General features: G+C 41.8%; 1 pseudogene; it reads left to right on the top strand.

The window, feature by feature from the left end:
• The first annotated feature begins 5,308 nt into the window (after nucleotides 1-5,308).
• LOC117440620 (odorant receptor 131-2-like) lies at nucleotides 5,309-6,272 on the top strand (annotated as a pseudogene).
• Nucleotides 6,273-6,453: the final 181 nt, after the last annotated feature.

Raw genomic sequence — 6,453 nt, 5'->3', positions numbered from 1 at the left:
TGTTAGCCCTCGTAGAGTAGACGAAGCCTGGGACCTGTCTGGAGTTGGAGGTGTCTCGTTGGGGGAGCTTGAGTGGGAGCGGTGGCGGCTGGTGTGTGGGACACTGATTGCCGAGCGCACGCGGCTCCGTTCGGATGCTTGGCTTAGATCCGACTGCTGACCCGAGGATGGCGGGTAGCCGATGTGGAAGAGATCTTCATCTTCCATCTCTTCATGACTCCGGCGAGTTGATCAGCAGTTCGGGATCCATGGTGAGTAGAATGTTCTCGTGGTAGCGTTTAGCTTGTTTGAACCGTGACTACGCGCGGCGTGAATCACGGTCTGCCTGTCAGTCTTTGAAAGGATGGAGACGAGCAGTGGCCAGAAGTGTTGCCGGATGTAAATAGGGGTGGCCGTGGTTCGAGGTGGAGTTTTAGGCGTGGCCATGCTCCTGAACCTATGATAAAATGTTAACCTCATTTATCTGACCAGCTTCAATCTTGTAGGCATCTCACCTCGTTTCTTGTAGCCCTCGAAAGGGTTTTGGAGGTCGATGCCTCCGTGAACGTGAGTTGTTTGGCTTTCTTGTCAGCAGCAGCAGAAAGCATTTTGGAATGTTTGAATGAATCAAAGTGGGTCGTCACCGTCGATGTTCTCTTATGCTCCAACACACAGTTGCACGGGGTGCAGAATAGTTTCCCCCCACTTTCGTGCAAGACATCGGGGAACTGCTTTGCCCGGTCTTTAGCAGAAATGTTCGTCGGTAAATGAGATGGATTAGATTTTTTCATCTTGGTGTTTTCTCTCTCTCATCATCATCATCATCATCATCATCATCATCATCATCATCATCATCATCATCATCATCATCATCATCATCATCATCATCATCATCATCATCATCATCATCATCATCATCACTACTTCACGTCAAGACGAGTTAACTTTTTTTCCCCTCAACTTTGCGTGGAAAAATGCGGGGATTATGCGGCCTTTTGATAAATATGCGGCCTTTTCAAAATCTGCGCCATTTTGCTGATTATGCGGTAAATTCTGCGATCGCAGAATCACGTTTTTCTGGAGGGTCTAATTATACACCCTCTACATTATACTGTATTAACAGAACCATCAAGAGGGAGGGGGTGTTGCACTGTTTGTGGACAATGACCTGCAATGCAAACCAGTTGACTGTACAACAACAGCAGTTGAACCTCCTAAATGTTTCAAAACATAAAACATCATCAGATTTTCTAGATTCATTATATAGCAGAGGGCTTTACCCACTGATCACAAAACCAAGCAGAATAACTTCTAACTGCTCATCAATAATGGACTATATATTTATTAATTATTTGGAGAACACTGTTAAAAGTGGGTTGATGATAAATGATATAAGCGACCATTTACCTGTTTTTGCAATATATGAATGTCACAACCAAAAAACAGAGCTGCAAAATATACACTGAACAAAAATATAAATGCAACACTTTTGTTTTTGCTCCCATTTTTCATGAGATGAACTCAAAGATCTAAAACATTTTCTATTTACACAAAATAACCATTTATCTCAAATATTGTTCACAAATCTGAAAAAAATCTGTGATCGTGAGCACTTCTCCTTTGCCGAGATAATCCATCCCACCTCACAGGTGTGGCATATCAAGATGCTGATTAAACAGCATGATTATTGCACAGGTGTGCCTTAGGCTGGCCACAATAAAAGGCCACTCTGAAACGTGCAGTTTTGCTTTATTGGGGGGGTCTGGGGGGGTCCGAAAACCAGTCAGTATCTGGTGTGACCACCATTTGCCTCACGCAGTGCAACACATCTCCTTCGCAGAGTTGATCAGGTTGTTGATTGTGGCCTGTGGAATGTTGGTCCACTCCTCTTCAATGGCTGTGCCAAGTTGCTGGATATTGGCAGGAACTGGAACACGCTGTCGTATACGCCGATCCAGAGCATCCCAAACATGCTCAATGGGTGACATGTCCGGTGAGTATGCTGGCCATGCAAGAACTGGGATGTTTTCAGCCTCCAGGAATTGTGTACAGATCCTTGCAACATGGGGCCGTGCATTATCATGCTGCAACATGAGGTGATGGTCGTGGATGAATGGCACAACAATGGGCCTCAGGATCTCGTCACGGTATCTCTGTGCATTCACAATGCCATCAATAAAATGCACCTGTGTTCATCGTCCATAACATACGCCTGCCCATACCATAACCCCACCACCACCATGGGCCACTCGATTCACAACATTGACATCAGAAAACCGCTCACCCACACAACGCCACACACGCTGTCTGCCGTCTGCCCTGAACAGTGAAAACCGGGATTCATCCGTGAAGAGAACACCTCTCCAACGTGCCAGACGCCATCGAATGTGAGCATTTGCCCACTCAAGTGGGTTACGGCGACGAACCGGAGTCAGGTGGAGACCCCGATGAGGACGACGAGCATGCAGATGAGCTTCCCTGAGACGGTTTCTGACAGTTTGTGCAGAAATTCTTTGGTTATGCAAACCGATTGTTGCAGCAGCTGTCCGAGTGGCTGGTCTCAGACCATCTTGGAGGTGAACATGCTGGATGTGGAGGTCCTGGGCTGGTGTGGTTACACATGGTCTGCGGTTGTGAGGCCGGTTGGATGTACTGCCAAATTCTCTGAAACGCCTTTGGAGACGGCTTATGGTAGAGAACTGAACATTCAATTCACGGGCAACAGCTCTGGTGGACATTCCTGCTGTCAGCATGCCAATTGCACGCTCCCTCAAAACTTGCGACATCTGTGGCATTGTGCTGTGTGATAAAACTGCACGTTTCAGAGTGGCCTTTTATTGTGGCCAGCCTAAGGCACACCTGTGCAATAATCATGCTGTCTAATCAGCATCTTGATATGCCACACCTGTGAGGTGGGATGGATTATCTCGCCAAAGGAGAAGTACTCACTATCACACATTTTTCCAGATTTGCGAACAATATTTGAGATAAATGGTTATTTTGTGTATATAGAAAATGTTTTAGATCTTTGAGTTCATCTCATGAAAAATGGGAGCAAAAACAAAAGTGTTGCATTTATATTTTTGTTCAGTGTACTTCAGACTCAGAAGTAATGAAGCAATAGACCAGTTTAGGAATGACCTCCTAGAAGAAGAGTGGCAGGGGGTTTATGTTGAAGAGGTAAATGCTGCTCATGAATCATTCATGGCCACCTACTTTTCACTTTATGATAAGCACTGTCCAATCAAATGTTCTAATAGTGGACATCATTTAGATAAAAAGCCCTCGATAAATAAGGGCTTACATAATTCTTGTAAAAAGAAAAATAATCTTTATAGAGATGTCATACAATTCAGAACTACTGCTGAAAGGAAATACAAGCTATATAAAAATAAACTTACCAAGCCCAAAAAGATTATTATAAGAAAAGTTAATTGATAATATATAATATTAGGAACACTTGGAAAATCCTTTATGAAATTATTCGTAACAAACCAATGTCTGCAGTCCTACCGAAACATTTTAATAATGGTAATAATGAAGTTTTGACAAATATAGTATGATGGATGTCGCAAATCCCTTCAATGCTTTTTTTGTAGACGTTGGACCTAATCTTGCTGATGCTATAAAAAACCACAGTGATGGGAAAATAGAAGAGGACTGGTATGGAGAAAACAAAGTGCTGCACTCCTTAGCCCTTGGAGTATATATGTACTCTATATGTATTGTATATACTGAATACAAATAAAAGCAATAGACAGGAATATATGCATGTACAGTAGAAAGGACACGATGAATATTATAACATTTCATGTAACCTTACTATGAAGGCTGACCTAAATACGGTTCTTTTCTACAGATTACTTTATTACTGCACTGGTAAGGTAAAACTAGGCTGATTAATAAGATGTGAAGTGCTTTGTAACTTCGACCTGCTTGACTGAATACACAAAAAACAATGAAGAAATAGTTATCTCTGGCTGTTTCACTGCCAGCTGCTCCCCGGGACCCAAAAGTGGCGCAGCCTAAGTAGCCTACTTTAACATCAATGCATACGAAAGTGCTCGTTATATGCTGTATTGAACAAATAAACTAACACAAACTAACTGTATCACTATAACATGATGATGGTGATGGTGATAAAGAATGCATCTAACGTTCCGCTGTTCATTATAATACAAAACAGTGCATTAAACAAACCATCATGCTTTTACTTTGAAATCATGCGGAAATGTCGTCATCAGCAGGCCATCACCTGGTTTCCAAAAATAACCGAGTGACACGAGCAGATTTTAGCCAAGACCGTCGGAAAGTTTGTCTCAAAACTCCGTGTGTGTAAAAAGACGATCCACGAGCGCATTTTTGGTCGACAAATACAAAATTGATTCACAAATGCCTGATCGAAAGTTGTAAATGTTAAAGAGATATTTAGCGTATTTGCAGATCCATTTTACATTTGGAAATGTATTTGTGAGTTTGCAAATCTTTTAAATGCATTTGTGGATGGTGTTTTACATTTACAAAATCACATAATTACACACAAATTATTTTTATGTTCACACAAATAATTATGAGGCAAATCTATGCCCATAAGGAACGTTTTTCAGCTATAACCGAGGCGATATCAATAGGCGCTTTCACACCAAGTACTTTGCCGTACTTAGTTCATCAGAACTCTTTAGTTCTGATGAACCAAAGAGCAGATCGCGTTCACACCGGAATAAGTCCCTGAGGGAGGATTAGGCAAATTAGTTCTAGTTCCGGATTTTTTTGGTGTGAACGCAACATTTCAAGAACTATCGGAACTATACTGGAAAAAGTACTCCGGTGTGAAAGCGCCTAATAGCTAGGCTTAACGCAGGTATAGGCGATGCTTGGGAGACTTTTCGCCAAGGAGGTGTTATTTTTGGCGAGCTGTCGTAGCTTTTAAAGCCCAGTTTGGAATGTAAGTGTCGTTTAAATATGGAGTTAGTAAGGAATCTGCAGGAACCTCAAGAAACACAGAGATAGATACATTTATTCAGACAATGGTAGCATTGAAAATACTGTAAAATGTGAGTAAGTGGTAAGTCATCATGGGTAGAAAGATTACATCACTCATCTCTAATTTGATGATCAGTCTGACGTACTGACTGTGAAAGTTGCTTGAGGACAAATATATATAGATGCCGTACATAGCAGGAAAACTCTGCCTAAATCAGCTCTGCCTCTAACCTTCTGCATTGACTGCCCACAATTGAAGGATAACGTGCGGTTATGTTTTCTGATGAATTGTACTTTGTATGTTTTGTAGTTTACTTGAACAACTACTGAAAGCCAGAGGAGCATAATGTTGTCTTGGCTGCAGCCTAAGGCCAACATCACTGCTAGTGTGCCGCAACGAGAAGCTTATGAGATCATATTGTTTGCCTTGTTAATTGTTGGGTCAACCTGCTCTTTTCTTTACATCAATTGTGTTTTGCTATACACCCTCAGGAGTAAGCCAGTGTTTTGTGAGACATCCCGGTATATTCTGCTGTACAACCTACTTATTGCAGACACTGCTCACCTGATATCAAGTCTTCTGCTGTTCTTGCTATCTTCTTTTAAGGTCAAAAGTACGTATTATGCCTGTGGTTTCCTAGTTCTGGTCTCCGTTTTCACACAATCAATCTCCCCTCTCACCCTGGCTGTGATGTCTATCGAGAGATACGTGGCTGTATGCCATCCTCTGAGGCATGCTTCTATTTTCACCGTGAGAAGTACAGGCGTAGCCATTGCTGTGGTGTGGGTTTCTGCTGTAATCCACATCCTCATTCGAGTTTTTATGCTGGTATATGTCTTTACAAAAATCTCCCTGAATCTGCACATGAATGAATTATGCAGTAAAGAAACCGTTTTTTTTGCACCAATCTTTAATGATTTTGAGGAGGCACATGCAAGCACTCTCTTTCTGTCGGTGGGTTTTAGCAATCATTGGCTCCTACATTGGTGTTGCTCACATAGCTAGGTCAGCCTCAACAGACAAAGTGTCGGCCAGAAAGGCTCTTCAAACTCTTCTGCTTCACCTGATTCAGCTAAGCCTCATCCTCACTGCCTCCATGTTCTCCACCATCATTATAGCCATAGCTAGAACTGAGGATAGATCAACCCTTTTTCGGATTTACAATGTATGCTATGTTTTTTTGAGTATCCTTCCCAGGTGTCTGAGTGCTCTCATTTATGGACTCAGGGATCAAACCATCAGACCAGTCCTCTTGAAAAATCTGTGCTGTCCGTGGAGAGGCTCAGTTTGTCTTAACAAGAGCAAGTGAGCATTTCAAGTGAATGCTTATAAATATGTTTCTACATTTACAAACATTTGTTTCTGAACTTGAAACCTAATTCTCAAAGATTATGCTACATATGAAAAATGACAATATCTATGTACCATTGAAATAAGTGATAATTGGAACAAAATATTCATTTATCATGTCTTGTAATTATTGATAAAAT

Source organism: Pseudochaenichthys georgianus, unplaced genomic scaffold (genome assembly GCF_902827115.2).
Source record: "Pseudochaenichthys georgianus unplaced genomic scaffold, fPseGeo1.2 scaffold_1074_arrow_ctg1, whole genome shotgun sequence".
In the NCBI taxonomy this organism is placed as follows: domain Eukaryota; kingdom Metazoa; phylum Chordata; class Actinopteri; order Perciformes; family Channichthyidae; genus Pseudochaenichthys; species Pseudochaenichthys georgianus.
Note: the sequence above shows the minus strand (reverse complement) of the source record. Positions and strands in the feature narration are given on the sequence as shown.